Source organism: Equus caballus, chromosome 14 (genome assembly GCF_041296265.1).
Source record: "Equus caballus isolate H_3958 breed thoroughbred chromosome 14, TB-T2T, whole genome shotgun sequence".
In the NCBI taxonomy this organism is placed as follows: Eukaryota; Metazoa; Chordata; class Mammalia; order Perissodactyla; family Equidae; genus Equus; species Equus caballus.
Window position 1 is genome coordinate 28,479,037 of NC_091697.1, and position 17,060 is coordinate 28,496,096.

General features: G+C 44.9%; 1 protein-coding gene across 29 annotated transcripts in view; it reads right to left on the reverse strand.

The window, feature by feature from the left end:
• The window catches only part of TENM2 (teneurin transmembrane protein 2), a 3,416,041-nt gene that overhangs the window by 167,965 nt on the left and 3,231,016 nt on the right, over nt 1–17,060 (reverse strand). The window lies entirely within an intron of this gene.

The following is a 17,060-nucleotide window of genomic DNA, read 5'->3' on the forward strand; positions in this document are numbered from 1 at the left end:
CATCAAGATTTGAAAGCCGACATTATTAGGCCATTATGACCTCACCTTCCCAATTCTCAGTGGGATGATGTACAATGCATGCTTTCCTCCTTTGGACTTTCTTTGCTCCTTCTCTTGTCTTCCTTCCCTTCCTCCTTTGACACTGCTCCTTACTGACTGCCGTGGTAGACACTGTTAGCCATTGTCTACACTGGGGTCTTGCTCTTTTCCAGCCCACTTGCCACTAGGTGGGAGCATGTAACGGTGTTCCAGTCACTAGAACATAAGCTGTGGAATGTGCTCCACTTCTAGACCCTGCCATAAAACGTCCTTTGCAATCTCCTACTTGCCCTCTCTCCATTCTTATCTGCCTCTGGAGGGTGCCAGAGTACCCTTAAAGCCCAAGATGGTGGAGCCGCAAGATTGGAATAGCCTGGATCCTAGAATTAGCACTTGGAGGAAAGCCTGAAATTTGACACGAGCAAACAGTAAACACTTATTAAACTAAGCCATTGAAATGTTGGGACTTATTTGTTACTTCAGCATAGCTTTCAGAGCTTTCTTGGCTTCATGCTTCTCCTCCTTCCCAGTTCAAGATCATAATAAGTTCCAGCATATTTTCCACTGGGCCAAGTTTCAACCTATTATGTGTAGAGTGTCTTTTTATCCAAGTCTGCCCAGGAGAGTCTGAGTTTACACCTCACCTTCCTCCTTTCACTCTCAGAAGTGCTCTCATATGGACTATATGGTTACCTTACTCATAGGTCACCATATACCGAGTATCATCACGTAGCATCATTCACAGCTGCCATCACTTGGAGAAGGGTGGGAAGCTAGAAACACAAGGTGTATCAACCCAGCCAAACACAGAGACTGCCTTCCAGGGAAGGGAGAGCAGGAGCTCAGGAGGAAGCTGGTTTGCACGGAGGCCATCTGGTTCAGGAGAGCCTCCACTCTCTAGGATTCCTAGACTGCAGTCTGGCCAGCTTGCTTGGCAGCCTGGCTGACACTAGAAGGAGGCCATTTTCCAAAAGCTGAGGCCCTGGCCAGAGTTTCTTTTTCATGTCCCAGCACTGGGGATCGATAACTCAGGCTCAGTACCAGGGACATCTGTCTTCTCTGTTCCAGGGCCCCATCATGATCAATCCTGGATGCAGCGATGCTCGGGGGACCTCAGTGTGCTTGGTTGACTAAGAAGGTTGCTGCATAGCACATTCTATCTAATAGATCTGCAGAAGCCCTGGAAGAGGATTAAGAGGCGCACGTCCAAATCCCAACGGGGGGATGTGTGTGTGCACGGGCTGGCTGCGGGAGGAAGTCTGTCTCTCAAGGCAGCTCGTCTCTCTTGACTCGGCAATAAGCCACCCAGAGGATGATAGCGCAATAACCCAAAATAAACACCCCCACCCCCAGTCCTCTCTTTTTCCTTGGCCTTTGAAAAACAACCCATGTTGGCATGCAATGTGAGGGCTGTGCCTCTGCATCATCAGTCATACCCAAAAGTGGCATGAAAATGCAACTTTTACGAGCACTCGAGAGGCAAAGAAATAAACCACAGCAAATATCTGACTGATCCAATTATAAATCTCCCTCACTTCTTGGCAGAGACCAAGGAGGAATGGTAATTAAGATAACTTAGTGGGTTTCCAGAGGAGCTGGAAGAGAGAGTAGATGAGGCTGGACCATTGAGCGTGGCCCGGCACTTTCCCAGGTGGGAAAGTGTCCACAAGCAGGGAACGTGCTGCTGAGAGATGCTTCTGGAAGCCACACAGATACACACCTGCCAAAGAGGGCGAGATTAAAGACAGACTCTTTGCCCTTCAGGAAGATGTTATTACTGGGTCCAGGACCCTGGGAAAGGGGCAAAAATAACTTTATTGCTATTTGGAATGTCTGCCCATTGAGGGTTGACATGGACAGGAAAAGCAGTAAATGCTGACATCTCCCACAAACGGCCTGCCACTCCCTTGCTCCACACTGGCAACGTCCCCGGCCTCCCTGTTTCTGATGCTGATTCCACCTCAGATGGCAGGGCACGCTCAGCGGTTGGTAGGACTGCAGGGAAGCAGCAGGTGTGAGCAAGGGCTGTTTGAAGCCACATTACCACGGGGTCTCTGGTCACATCTGGTGACGACTGGCAGCGGTGGGTCACTCGTAGGGGCCTGTTCATCTCTTTCTGCCTCCAGCCAGGCCCGTGGCAAAGTGCAGCTGGCTGATTCCTCATTAAAGCTCAGCTCAATTTCTTTTCTCTCCTTCAGAGGGGCTGAATGCTGAAGGAAAGGATGACCGCGGCATCGCTGTGCCCTGGGGAGGGGCTGGCTCCCCTTAGCTTTTCCAGGACTCCCTGCTCAGTTCCTACTTACAGGGTCTGAGTCACTTAACTAGATGCCCATTGGCCCAGCTGCAGGCAATGCTGGGGCCACTCACCCACCAGCTATGAGAATGAGCGCTTAAGCCTTCAGACGGGAAACAGCACCTGTATGTGCAGACTGTGACATCTCACTGTGCCAGGTTCCACAGGCAAGGATCAAGCAAATCGAAGACAGAGAGGAACCAAACACAGTGCCTTAAAATAAGGAGCAGGGGAGAATACATCCATATAGGGGAGTTCTCGATTCTTTCATTACACGTCCTCTTGCAGCCGTGGGAAAAGTAATCATCAAAAGTAAGAAGAGACTATTCTTATTCTGGGTACTTGCTCTGTGCCAGGCACAATGGCAAATGCTGACACACGTTATCTCATTTCGTCCTCCCAGAAACCCTATTCTTATGCCCATTTCTCAGGAGAGAACGATGGCTGCTAGAGAAGTTAAGTAACATACCATTGACCATGCTTGGTGGCCAAGAGAAGAATTGAACTGAATTTGCATGAGTTTTAACAATTATGGGAGGTTGCCTCAAGTTTTCAAAGAACCTAGCTGTAGCTGCCAGCATATCTTGTGGCTGGCCTAGTTTGTAAGTGTTCTCAAGATGCCACTCAACAGAGAAGGAGGAGGAAGGCAGAGTTCAGAAGTGCTTGGGTCAGACATGCAGAAGCAGGTGGGGCCCTGGAGGACAGGCAGACATCTCAATGGAGCAGACAAACAAGGATGCCAGGGAAGGTCTGGGTGGCTTTGCTGGGTGTTGGCTGTATCTGGGCTATAAGATTTTTTTTGCCAATCTCCAAACTCCTCCTCCTTGTGTTGCCGCCTTCTGCTCTTTTCTCTGTTCCCGGAACATGCCAAGCTCATCCCAGCCTCAGGGCCTTTGCATGAGCTACTCTCTCTACCTGACCTGCTCTTTCTCCTGATCTTCTTACAGCTGACTGCTTCTCGTCAATCCTGCCCTGTCTAAATATCATGATCTCAGAAAGGGCAGCCCTGACCATTCATTTTAAAATATCTCTGTCACTTTTCCTTTTTCTGTCCTCAGCAAAAACTCATCACTCTTTGAAAAAAAACTTGTTACTTAGCTACTAATTTATAGCCCATCTCCCTCCTCTTGGATTCAACCTTCTTAAGAGTGGGAGACTCATCTGTTTCACTGGACACAGTATTCCCAGTGCCCAGAGCACTGAATGGCACCTAGAGGGTACCCAGCAAAGATCATGACTGACTGAATGAAAAAGATTTAGGCCCAATGGAAATAATCCCAGGAGTGAAGTCTATACCAACACAGTGGAGTTTTGGCGATACCATTACTGAGAGGACATAACTGCTTTAAGAAAAGTTGTTAGGAAATTTTAGTAAACACTATGCAGTTTCTCTATATTTTTGTTTGCTAACTGCTCAGATGATACTCTACAAGGTAACATGTAACGAGGCCAGGCACTGCTCTAAGTGACTCACATGTACTACCTTATTTAATGTTTATGATAGCCCTATTGAACACGAATCATTATCCCCACTTTGCATATGAGGAAACTGAGGCATGGAGGGGTTATGTAACTTGCTCGAGGGTTGGTAAGTGGTGGAGCTGTGATTCACACCCAAGCAGCCAGCTTCAGAGAGCATGCCCTCAATCCACGGCATTACAGGCTACTTAATATGCCGAACAAACAGGCAGGCAGCACGCGGTGTTGGCCAGCTTTGCTCATTCGGAGGGGAGGCTGTCCCTGGAAGGGGACAGTATTTTACGGGTCAAGGGCAGGAGGGCCTTTGATGACATAAAGGGGCTCTTGAATTAGCCTGCTGGAGAAGTAGCACTGGAAACAGAACCATACTCGGGACCAATGACTTGTTTCATTTTTTGGATCCCGTTTCTTTGGCCTACAGTATCTCTCCCCTCTTGTGAGGCTGTGGTGCTAAGACAAAGCCTGGGGTGCCTCTGGTTCAGGCGTACTCTGCCCATGTGTAAGGAGATGAAGCAATTTTACTAATCTTATTGGGAAAACCATCCTTTAACCAACTGCTTAGAGTAGAAAGTAAGAAACCAAGGAGCTTGGGTGCAGGCAGGACTTTTCTGGAAGAGACAAAGGAAGAATGTTTTTGTTACTGGGAACGGGGAGTGGAGTTAGAGAGAAATAAAGGAAGGGAAAGAGAGAGCAGCAAGAATGTTGGGGACCAGCCAGGCCACAATGTGGCCTCTTCCTGTGACTCCCTGCCCACACTCCCAAATCCTAGGGAAAATTAAGTGAAATTGTTAAGATCCTCGATGTCACCGAATTTCTTAAGGAAACCAGCAAGGAGAGTGAGCACAATTCCTGGATGTCACAGGGCAGGAAAGCGACGGTCAAGAGATACAGAGGAAGAAACCTCAGGAACTCAGAAATCATGGCAAGATCGCAGACACGCTGAGCCTGGTCTTGGCTGGGCAGGGAGCCCCAGCTGACACCTGGTTTCACTTGGAAGCCTAAAGTTTGCTAGACTGGGATTCATAGGAAAGAAAGATCTGAAATGCAGCTCTCAAGCCTGCGTCTTGCCCAGGCCTTATGTTATGGGGGAAAATGAACATAGAACTATTGGTTCATTCAACACATACTGAGCACCTACTCTGAGCCTCGCACAGCTCTAGGCACCAGGGACACAGCAGTGAATCAAATGGACAAGTTTCCTGCCCTCTAGGGGTTGACATTGCTGTGGAGGGATAGAATGTCAGGGACTGATGAGGCCTGTGACTAAAAAAGGAAACCCAAGACAACCCAAATGGACATCCACAAGTGAATGACAAACAGATTATAGTATATCCATACAACTAGAAATCTGCTCAGTAATAAAAGGAACGAACCACCAATATGTACAACAACACGGGTGGATCTCACCGACTTTATGCCAAGCGGAAGAGGTCAGACACAAAAGAGCACAGGATTCCCCATTTATGAAACTCTAGGGAAGACAAACCCCATCTCTGGTGACAGAGCGGATGGGTAGTTGCCTGGGGTGGCGGTGAGGTTGGTGTGGGGCAGAGGGGAGCTTCTGGAGGTGGCAGTGCTCTATAACGTGACTGGTGCTGCTTATTCAGATGGCTACGGTTTTCAAATTCTAGGACTCAGACCCTACACTTAGAATGTGTGCACTGAATGGTTTGTAAATGCTATCTAAATTAAGTTGATTTAAGACAAATCAAGGTGGATAGGAGCATAGAGTGTCCAGTTTTAGATTCCCTTGTCTGCAAAGGGCTCACTGAGGGCATGGTATTTGGGCAGATGTCTGATAAAGGTAAGGGAGGAGCCATGTGAATACCTGGGGAAGGAACATTCTGGAAAGAGGGAACAGCCACTACAAAAGCTCTGAGACACAATGAGCTTGGCCTGACTGAGGGAGAGCAAGTGGGCCAGTGCGGTGGAGCTGAGGGAGTGAGGAAGAGATGGCTGGGTGGTCAGCCTACAAGGGAATCAGCCTACAAAGGAACCTCTGTCTGATGTTCCGTCAGACATTCCCCGAGCCCTTACTATGGACAAGCAGTGCTGTGAGCACTGGAGACGCAGCAGAACACCCAAGTCTTTGCCTTCATAGAACTTGACCTTCCAGAACAACTTCAGATTTTCTTTGTAGTGTGATAGGAGGCCAGTGGAGGGTCGGCAGAGGCTGAAGGCTCTGATGAAGGGTTATAAAAGAGGAGAGCAGAGCCTCTTCTGTAAGAATAAGAGAGCTTTTTGTCTGGTGTGTTCACCATGCCCGGTTCCTTGCAGGACCCTCGGGGTTGGCAGTGGCTTGGTGGTTTGCTGATTGAAGAGAAGTAGAATACAGGTCTTGCCAAGTTTTCCCCACCCTATATATAAAGCCTAAATTCGTAGTTTTCAAGTTTCAAAGGAGTATGTTTTGAATGTCTCTGGTATGGGAGGGGTGATGTAAGGGGAATGAAAAATAAAGAGCAAAGGATAGACGAGCACTACTAAAGGACGTCAGCACCATCGTTACCGCTGTGGACTACATCCTAGCACCCTCCTTCGCAGAGCTGTTTCAGAGTGGGGTGCCCAAGAGAAACAGGGGTAAATCTTAGGTAATGAGGCCAGGCCAGGGCAAGGCAGGGACAATGCATATCCTGGTAGGTGGCCCTTCCTGGGAATTCTTGGAAGGGTCTCGATGCCAGTGCCCACTGGCCACACAAGGGTAGGGCCAGCTCTGCCTTGTCCACTGCTGCAGTCCCTTGACACATGGCACACGGTAGGCGCTCAAGAGATGTTGGCAGAATCCAATGCTATGGACTGCCTTTGGCAGAATGATGTCTCTATCTGAAGACAGGGTCTCCTTGGGGGAATGTTAACCTTCTCACAAGAAATTTTTGAGAACAAGGGGAAGTGGTTGAAAACCATAAGTCCCGATTTCCTATTTCCAAGACTTTTCCTCAGTCCATAAAAGCATGTGTTCCCAGCTACAAGGGTAATTCATAGCTTTCTGGTGTTTGACCACTTGCCCTTTTCATTTAACATGTGTTCCTTGCTGATGCTGTGTACATGGCTGTAAATCTGCAATAACTCAACATAGGGTCACAGCCGCTAAACCTCCAGAAGGGCCGTCTGCCTTGGTCACTCCTGGCCTTGCAAGAGCCAGTTCTCAAAGGAAAAGCTATGTCCTCATTGGCGAGCGATGGCTAAGGAAAAGCATAGTGTCTAAAAAGAGGACATTCACTCTGTGAAGCTTCGACACAGCCCACACAACAAGGGGGATCTTCATTGCCCTCTGCCTAGAAAGGTCTTCCCCTTCTTTCCTTTCTCTTTATCTGCTTAACTCACCTGCCAAGAGTCAGCTCAGGTAGCATCTGCTCCAGGAAGCTGTCCTAAAATCCTGCGAAGGTTAGAATTGGTGACCTACTTTTATGCTCTTAAATCTCCTGTACCCAACTCTTTAGTAATAGTTAATATTTGATGGGTTTATTATGCAAGGGATAGGAACAATCTCCATAAATGATACACGTCATCGGCTCCAAGAAATGTACAACACAATAGTGCTAGCAGGATGCCTGCCGTCCACCCCCTCCCATCCCCCAGAGAGCTGTGCTTGGGCTGGACACGGCTGGATGCACTGTGCATTGTGCCCCAGGAGAGGGACCCACCCCCGCCACTTCACATATTTATAAAAGGATTGAAAGGAGACAGGAATCACTTGACTGAGTTGGAGGACTCTGATCGTTGCTATCTGAATTAGAGCCTTGAGGTGGACCAGCTAAAACTCAGTTTGCCTATCAGCACCGGTTTCAGCCAGAGGCCTTGCCATTCTCCCTGTAGAGACCACTGGCTGCTAGGTTACCTGTGAGCCAGCTGGAAGGGGTGTGGACCAGTCAGATTGATTGGTTGATCTCCATAGGGTGTTTGCTTGGTATTATCTCACTTATTCTCCCAACGGCCTGATGAGGTACAGTCCTCATGTGTGTACGGATGGCAAAACTGAACCTAGAGAGACTCTCCACAGAAATTCAGCTACTACGGAGCAGAGAGAAGATTCAAACCCAGGCCAGGCTGATTCTAGAGGGTCGCTTCTTATCTTCCTCTCAATACTACATCTCATGGCCCTCCCTACATACATGGTGCCACCATAGTTGCTTAATTCATCAGATGCTCATCTTCCTAAAGGTAGAGCTGATGCCTTTCATCTCTGTCTCCTTGGTACATTCAGGGACTATTTGTTGAGTGCGTGAATGGATTGATTTTATATTTCATTTTCTCACAAGGTCATGCCCTCCTCACGCTGTCTTTTGATCCATCCCAGGGGAAGGATGGAAGGTACTACTCTGAAGGCCCAAGTGGACCACAGTATAGGGGTCAAGTTCAGGGAAACTGATGAACATCTCGAGGCTATTCCAAGATGCACAAACACTCTCCCATGAGGCCAGAAGAACAGAGGTTTTTACCTCTTGGAGGTTTGCTGGTGTGATTTCTTATTTACTGCATATTCCCATCTAATTGTCTTTAGCCAATAGTTTATCAAAAATGTCACATTTGGCTCCTCGCCTTCCTGAGATCAATAGGAGGGTCTTATGTGGGCTGGTTGTGAAAATAAATCAAACCCATCACCAAGGAGAGGAAGTAAACTGGGAATGTGTCCAGTCACAAAATGACTTCCCAAGCACTAAAGAGGACCAGAAATCACAGGTACCAGCCAGCTCCTCTTAGAGCATGGCCTGAACCTCTCACCAGGCCGCAGTGTGACCTTGGGCAAGATACTTCACCTCTGAGTATCGGCTGTCTTTTCCCCAAGTACCTACCTCTGAGGGTCATTGTGAGGCGAGCACTCAATTAATGCCAGCTATTCTTATGGTTATAATTGTTATAAAAGTTTGATATATTCTAAATCCTTTGAGTTAACAATTCCACTCTTAAGAATTCATCATAAGGAAATTATTAAAAAATACATGAACATATACCTATAAGGATATTTATTGTAGAATGATTATAATATTGAAAAAGGGAGATTGTTTAAAAAAAATTTAATTGATAGAATGGACTATTTTTGAGGCATTTAAATGAGTTTATGGAAGAATATTCAGATTTGGAAAGATATTCCCCACCTATCATTAAGCAAGAAGCAAGGTAAAAACAGTACCTAAGGTACGATCCTATAGTTGTGAGAATGATTACTACATGGGAACAGAAAACTGTCTGGAAAATATACTAAAAAATGTTAATGTTTTCTATTTTTCCTATCATCCTATATTCCTTTTATAATGAGAAAAACACAAATAAAAGTTATCTTTTAAGAAAAATTGAAAATCATTTTGTTTTGTCTGTTCGGGGGCTTACGTTTGGATGCTTTGAAAAACATGATAATAACAGCTTATACCATTTCTCTGTGCCGGCACAGTCCTCTGTGCTCTAAGAAGATGACCTCTAAGAAGATGACATCTTACAACAATGCTATGAATGTGAGATATTATTATTTTCATGTTACAGATGAGGCAACCGAGGCACAGAAAGGCTGAGTGACTCGTCCAAGGTTACACGGCTTGGAAGCACTGGAGGCTGAAATTCAAGGTCACGTAGTCTGGATTGGTCCACACTCCTATGCCCATGCTCATCTGTGTCTGGAACAGCTGTGTAGGCATTGCACAGAATGTTTATTTACACTTTATTTTTGTGTATTTATATATTTTTAAAATTACATTTAAATCCCCACATTGACTTGATATACACAATAGGATCTAGTTACCTGAGGATATTTAGAATTAATAAAAGGCCACTTAAAATGAATGCCCTTAAATGAGAAAATGATCGGTTAGGATTTTGTCTTGAAAAATGAAACCCCGGGCCAGCCCCATGGCTGAGTGGTTAAGTTGGTGCGCTCTGCTTCGGTGGCCTGGGGTTACACCGGTTCAGATTCTGGGCGCGGATATGGCACTGCTCATCAGGCCACACTGAGGTGGCATCCCACATGCCACAACTAGAAGGACCCACAACTAAAAAAAAAATACACAACTATGTATCAGGGGGCTTTGGGGAGAAAAAGGAAAAATAAAATCTTTAAAAAAACAAAAAAAGAAAAATGAAACTCTAATTATGAAAAAGTGTTTTTGTAATCTCATATTTAGAAAAATTCAGGTTATATTTGCAACTATGCTCTAATTGTTTGAACGAACACTGAGTTTTCATACATACACAAAAATGTGACACCAAACATTGCATTGTCTCTCAGCTTCATCAATTGCAAAACACATCCTGTTTTCCGAGATATCAGAAGATGAGCAATATGTGCATCTTAGGGTCGATGAAATACTTGAGAACAATGCAGCATCACTTTAGTTTGACCAATGCAACCCATCAAAAGGGACTTTCTGAAAATACACCGATGTCTTCCTCTAACTTCCCAGCACCTCTCTTTACATTGTTATAATTGTCTTCTTGGAAGTACCCATCTTGTCACCTCCTTTGTTACCGCTCTCTGCCACAGTATTTAACGTGCTACCTCACCCAGATGCCCATTTGCCAAGGCTGCCGCTAGTACTTTAGAGCAGATCTCCAGCACCACTTTCTCTGACTTAATGAAATTTCTGTTTGGGACACAAGTTGTAATGTTACTCCGTCAGTCATGGTGCTTACATTGTACTGCAGGATGCTCCTGGAAATGCTGCCCACACAGAGGAGAAAAACGATGTGTCTGGCTGCTCTGTCCGGTACACACCAGCTCTGTGACCCTGAACTCTGTCTCGGTTCTATCGTGTGTAACATGAGGCTGTTCCTCACAGCGCCTACCTCATAGGGCTGTTTGTGTGATAAAATAAGAATTCATGTGAAACAGGTAGTCCTCGGCACATCCCGGCCCTCAAGTAATGCCGACTACCACTATTATAACTAGTCTTAAGGGGGAGGGATCTCTGCGTGCAGAACGTTTTTATAAGTGATCTGGTGATTAATGAATGTTTTTGTCTTATAACAACTTTTGCTTCCCTACAAAACATTCTTACTGAGAGGGGCTTCAGTGAACATTTTAAAGGCCATTAATTCCTGTGAAGATCTCGGAATAAAGCTTTTCCTAACATCTTTGAACACAGGTTTGAACTTCTGTAACTGTTGTTTATTGGGAAGCTTAAAGATCTGCCCTGGGCCGTCTTTGAATGCACGCTGGTGTGCATCTGGTCAGATAAAGTTGTGCAAGCAACTGCTCTGGTGGGTCCTGCTCAACCCAACGCCAGGCAGAGCAGAGGTGCAAGTTCGTGCCTGGCTGTTAAACCAGGAGTGCAATTTCAAATGAACATGTAATGTCCCATACCGGTGACTTTTTTTTTTAGAAAAGAGAGTTTCAAAGTTTATTTTAAGTTTGGGGTGCAACTTCTCTGCTTCTGTACCTAAGGCAAGGGATGTGAGCAGTTGTTAGATATTTTAAGCAATTTAACCTTGAAACAATTATTTCCTATCACTCCTCTTTCAAGCTTGTGGATCAATTTAATTGAAGAGTAGCCAGAGCCTGTAAGGGAAACAATTAAAGAAAATACTGCTGCTATTAGCAACTACTTATATACATTCATTGGGATCTTTCTCAAAACTGTGCAAACAAAACAAAGTACATAAATTGAATCTCGAAAGGGATATAAGATTACAGTCACCATCTGTAGCCTCTCAATGCTTGTTTTACTTAAAATAGACTCAAGCTAGTCACAGATTCACTTTTCTTAAAGGGAGAGAGATTACCAAAATTAAGAAAAGTATAAAGAGTATGGTAACAAATACCCATCTTTCAATCACTTGAATAAACGTTAACATTTTGGCATAGCTATTTCCAGTCTTTGTGTGTGTGTGTGTGTGTGTGTGTGTGTGTGTGTATGCGTGTGTGTGTGTATGTTGGAGATGGGGAGGGGGCTTCCCTGATCTTTAATGTTTTATTATGGATAAAAACAAGTACTTTTTAAACCTACTTCTCAGTCCTGTTGTCCTCACCTATTCCTAGAGGTGACCGCCCTCATGAATTTAGTCCTTCTCTCTATGTCTCTGTCTGTCTCTATAGCTACATACACATATACACACACATATAATAAACTTACGTATACAGAGATTAACATCGTCATAATAAATATGGATATGAACTATAAACTATGTCTATGCTAATAAAACTGTCACTTTTATTTGTTTTATATATGGGGTTCCACATAGCTTTCACTTGAAGATAAAGGTCTTTGCCTAGAAAATTGCAAATTCCTGAATTACAGCACCTCCGAGACTCTGCTCAGTGGAAATGTGTGATCTGTGCTGCCCCCTCTTACTCGTCCCTGTTGTCTCAGTTTTTTCTCTCTGCTGAGTTTCATGTACTCAAGCATTGCCATTCTTGAAAAGCTTTCACAATGCCCTCCCCGTGCATCCCCTCAACACAGGGTTCCTTGTCAAACTCAAGCATCCCGTGAGATTTCTCCTTAGCTCCGCTTGGTGGCTGCCCAGGAGGGTGTCCACAGATTGAAGTGGCAGTTTCACTACCTGCTAGTATGCCATCAAATAATCACAGGGGGTCTCCCAAGAAAGACCTTTCCAGAAGCACTTTTAGTCCAATACAGAAGAAACCAAGGTTCTCTCGGTTTCACGACTCCTTTCTCCACACCTCAAGCTCTTTCGGAAAGGAAGGGTCTGAAAAACGTGCCTGTAAAAACAAGCCTCCCTCTAAAATGAAATCAAATTGTTATGTGATGTGCTATGCAAGCTGACAGTCAAACCCTGGTGTTCCCCACATTAAGCTCATAGAACACAGCTCCACAGGAAGGGTAAGGTCCAGGGAGAGCCCAGCTGACTGGTTAACGGGCACTGAGAGGGTGCAGAGAGACTGGCATGGTGACAGAACCAGGGTGCTCAGAACACTTGGGTGTCCCAATGTCCCAGGAATCCTGTTAGTTTCACCTCTCATTGAAACTGGGTGCATGTTCCTGATCGGGGAAGAGAGAAGGGGACAAGGAAAGAGAGAGCTCCTTTTCAAATAAGGCTCTGAATTGGAAAGGGATAAATTCGAGCTGGCAAAAGCTAACATCACTAATCACCATCTATAAATTTGCTTTTAAAAAATGTCATTAGGGGAATTCTGCTGATGAGGACAAATAACGTTCGCTCGGCTCATTTTATCTTGGTCCACACATGCTCAATCTGCCGTATTTGCATTTATTTGGTATGATCATGGGGCAATTTGTGGTCTCTTAAATAGTTCCCTTCTTTTGTTTAATGTGTGAATAATTTTGCTTCCCATCCCACAGACACATCTCTGTAAAGCACTCAGAGTTGACAGTGTCTGCTTCTATCTCAGTGCCACTAAGTCCCTCGTCCCTGCCTCTAACCAACCCGTGGGAGCTGTAAGCCCGCCCTGTGCTTCCCAGTTGCATACCCTGGAAGTCACCGGGCTCATGGCTCCATCAGTCTGAGTGATGAAATAGGCATTTTTAATATTTGCTAAACAGGATTGTGGAGAAGGTGAAGTCTCGGCAGGCCTCCCAAGCGGTGACTGCATCTTGTTGTCTCAGGTTAATCATGTACCTAATTTGCCGATTATTGACTTGTTCTCACAAAGGATTTTACTTGGCTTGACATATCAGTAGCAATCAGTGAGGAACTGTCAAACCAACTTGCTCAGTGCCTTAACCACCCAACATCCCGACTTGCAGCAACAGCCTCTGAGATTTCCTTCGATGCTTACGCTGAAGCCATGTCTGAGGATGATGATTTTTTCCAAAGTCTGATCTGTTTCCTTTCTAGAACCAGGGTTGAGCAAATCTGACATAGTTTGTAGGACTGCAAACATTTGGCAAGGTGCGCTAGGCTTCCTTACAGACACCATCCCGATAAGATTTCAAATTGGTAGGTTAAGAATGGCTTAGATTGACCTTTTTTTTTTTAAGTCTAAGTCTTAAAAAATGCAATGCAGCGTGTCAAAATGCTGCATTTACAAGACAATATAATATCTACCTTTTAAATTGACAAAGATCAAATAGTAATAGGACACAGTTTATGCAAGGGCTCAAGTAAATAAAGTGGGCCTTGCACACTGCTGCTGGTGGGGAGGAGCGTGGGGAGAGTAAGTGGTGCAGCCTTTTAGAAGGACGATTTGCAAATTGTATAAAATCCTTAAGGGTTTACTTTCAGGAAAAGAATGAAGGATGTACCCAAAGACTAACCATGAGGACAAGGAGCCCAACATTTTATTGTCTGTCATTAGGGCTTTTTGTCGATAGATCTGGCGCTCCTCTTCCAGGGACCACCATAGGATTGTCCTTCCTGCCCCACTGAAGTTAGGATGTGCCTTGCTTTGGTCCATTTGAGAACACTTAAATGATATGTGCCACTTCCAAGTGGAAGTCTTTAGGGATTGGCATGCAATTCACCACCTTCCCCTTCCTTGCTGTGGGGAACTAGCCATGTTTCTGATAGTGGATGTTCTGTAGGTCTGTGTCCTTGAATGAGGGTGACATCGAGCAAAATTTTCTTTAATCCAAGATGAACATGTGAAGTAGGGTTTCCCAACCTCCGCATTAATGACATTTTGGGCTGGACAATTCTTTGTTGCGGGGGGCTGCCCTGTGCGTGGTTAGCATCCCCAGTCTCCACTCACTAGCTGCCTCTAGCAACCTCTTCCCAGAGACACAACCAAAAATATTCCCAGACGTTGCCAGGTGTCTCCAGGATGGGGCAAAATTGCCCCTGCTTGAGAACCACCACTGCAGAGTGAACAAGAAATAGCCTCTGTTAAGTCACTCAGATTCTGAGGTTGACGTGTTTTCTTTTTTACTGCAACTGATATGTTTTATTACAGCCAAAACATACAAACATTTAGCAAAAGGGAACTGCTTCAAATTATGGGTGTTTTTACTTCCTTTTGTTTCTCTGTGTTTTTAAAAATTTTCTGCAATGAAAACACAGTTTGCTCTTTCATAAGAAGAAAAAAACTAGAAAATTAATCTTATTTTAAAAAGGTATATTTACATAATTGCCTGTCTCTATACAGTATTTGCTAGGGCCATGCAGAATTTCTAACTACAACAATATCTTGTATATGGTATCTTCATATTGTGCTTTAGTTTGTAAAGTGCTTTCCCATCCTACTTTTGTTGTTGTTGACGTGTAATTACAACAACACTGTGAACCAGGTAACACAGGTAGACAAGGAGACTGAAGCTAACAGAGGTTAAGGGACATGTCCAAGGTCATCTGGTTTATACGCAGCAGGGCCTCCAACCTCACTTTTACCTCCAATCCCAGGACTTTCTCCCCTATGCTACATTACTTCTGTATCGTTGTAAAAAGCCACTTTCAAAAAGTCAACTGGGACACAGTCTGATACTTGGGAAATTTAAGCAGGTAAGAAAGGATTCTTTTCTGTATTTAATATCCTTGGACAAGGATACTAAACCTTGTAGGCTCTTGGTCAGAGCATGATACTCAATAAAATTTAAGCATAGCCATTTCATGCGACACAGCCAATAGAATTTCATATTCTTCCCCCTTCCCACTTCTCTTTCTCTCTCTCCAGCTCAAATGAGTCACCTTGGCTAGACTGCCAATCCCTATAGAACTTATGTTCCTTGATAGGATATGCCAATAGAAATGAGAAATTCTATAATGGTTCAAGACACGAGTGAGTCGCCTATCCCTGCGAGGAGCTGAGCACCGTCTCCTCGAGGAAATGTAGCTCATCAAATGGACATGAATGCAGGTAATGACAGGGAATGAATGTGAGAATGTGTAGGGAGTCGGGTTTTTTTCTTTCTTTTTTTGAGAAGCGCCCCTGTATTGTACCTGTCTTGTGCATTTCCAAGCATGTGCTCTGTGTCTCGCTTACTTGACCCTCCAGCACACACTAAACTCCCAAAGCGGCAGCTGGACTAAAACCCTGAGTGCACATCAGCCCATGCCTATTCATTTCCCTTCCCTTGAAATGTGATGGGGCTGTCCCTGGAGTGGAGCTATTTTGAGAGGACGATCGCTAGAACAATCCCCGGCTTGGCAGGAGATGGACAGCGTGGTGTAGCCACGAAAGAAGAAAAGACATTGTCATTGAGGGTTTGGGTCCTGAATGTCAGAACAGCAGGGAGACTGGGTAGACTATGTTTCTGCCTGCTGTCCTCTATCACTCAGTCACAGAGAGTTGCCTACTTTTCTTGCCATGATCGTTGGCTTTTCCATGATTCTGGTTGCTCAGTGCATGCAAGGGGAGGGGCATAACAGTGCTTTGGAACTATGTGGAGAAGTGTTTTTCCCCCAGCAAAGCTCCTTGCATCCAACTGGCTGAGAGGAAAGTTACGCTCAGCTGTGCCCAGAAGCATGTTCAGACTCACTCAAATAACGCCAATAAGCAGCCTTCACCACTGCAAATCATTCATTATGCTACAGCAGAATCAGTGGAGCCTGAAGGTCAAGGAGACCGCCTAACAATTTGCATAACTTCCCAGAGCAGCACCCTACCGTCTGGCCAGAAGTTACAGAAACGCCTCAGGGACTTCTCTCAGTTGAATTCCTCTCTTTCTCTTGATGAGAATCTCTTTGAAGAGCAGATGTGATTTTTGTACCAGGAGTTCTGCTTGGTCAGAGGCTATGTTAACTCATCTCTGGATAATCAGTGCCTAGACCAATAAATATTTTTCTGGATGGATGGATGGAGGATATATTGATTACCACTTTACATATTGGTCCCTATAGCATGCGCTGTGTATGGCAGTAAAAACCTACACAGCCCTCCCTTGCTCAAAAAAGAAACAGTCCATTTAGTCTCTTGTGTTGCTCATTTCAGGCTGTCAGGATGAGATTGCAAATAAGTTTCATCTTGACAGCCAACACTGGTCAATTGGTAGTGGCTGCCCTGAGGGTTCTGTTGGAGCTATTTGCACCCTGAATTTAGGGAGGAAAAAGTGCAGTCATCGATTAGCAATGTCTGCCATGAGCTACAGACAAAGAAATGGGGGCCTGACTGCTCTGCATTTGTCAATGGGTTTAAAGCTTTAAATTCTTCCAATTGAATTTTCTAGATGAATACCTTTCCTACGCATTTTAAAGTCAGCTTTGACTGGATATAATGGGCAGTTAAGGATGTTTTCCCTCCACTGGTTTATTTTCCTAACGTACATCTTTATGACCTTGCTGGATTTGAAAGCAAATGAGGTGGGAAAACCCTACTTGGTTTTCCTCAGGATATACAATTCTTATTGGAAAAGACACTCAAGCTAGGTGGGTATTAATTTATCTCAAGTGATCTGTATAATAAAATCTCTGC